The following is a 277-nucleotide window of genomic DNA, read 5'->3' as shown; positions in this document are numbered from 1 at the left end:
TCACGGAGATCGCCGCAATCCCCTCTCACGGAGATCGCCGCAATCCCATCTCACGGAGATCACCGCAATCCCATCTCACGGAGATCACCGTAATCCCCTCACACTAGGATCACTGTATTCTCCTCTCACTGAGATCATTGTAATCCCCTCAGACCGAGATCACTGTATTCTCCTCTCACCGAGATCACTGTATTCTCCTCTCACCGAGATCACTGTAATCCCCTCACACTGAGATCACCGCAATCCCCTCTCACGGAGATCACCGCAATCCCCTCTC

At 53.4% G+C, this 277-nt stretch overlaps 1 protein-coding gene across 1 annotated transcript in view; it reads left to right on the top strand.

Annotated features, from left to right (window-relative positions):
- Positions 1 to 277, top strand: part of sptbn5 (spectrin, beta, non-erythrocytic 5) — a 165848-nt gene that overhangs the window by 142338 nt on the left and 23233 nt on the right. The gene's annotated exons all lie outside the window — the stretch shown is intronic.

The sequence above is a fragment of the Rhincodon typus genome, chromosome 8, assembly GCF_021869965.1.
Source record: "Rhincodon typus isolate 14 chromosome 8, sRhiTyp1.1, whole genome shotgun sequence".
In the NCBI taxonomy this organism is placed as follows: Eukaryota; Metazoa; Chordata; class Chondrichthyes; order Orectolobiformes; family Rhincodontidae; genus Rhincodon; species Rhincodon typus.
This window is presented reverse-complemented; position numbering and strand designations above follow the sequence as displayed.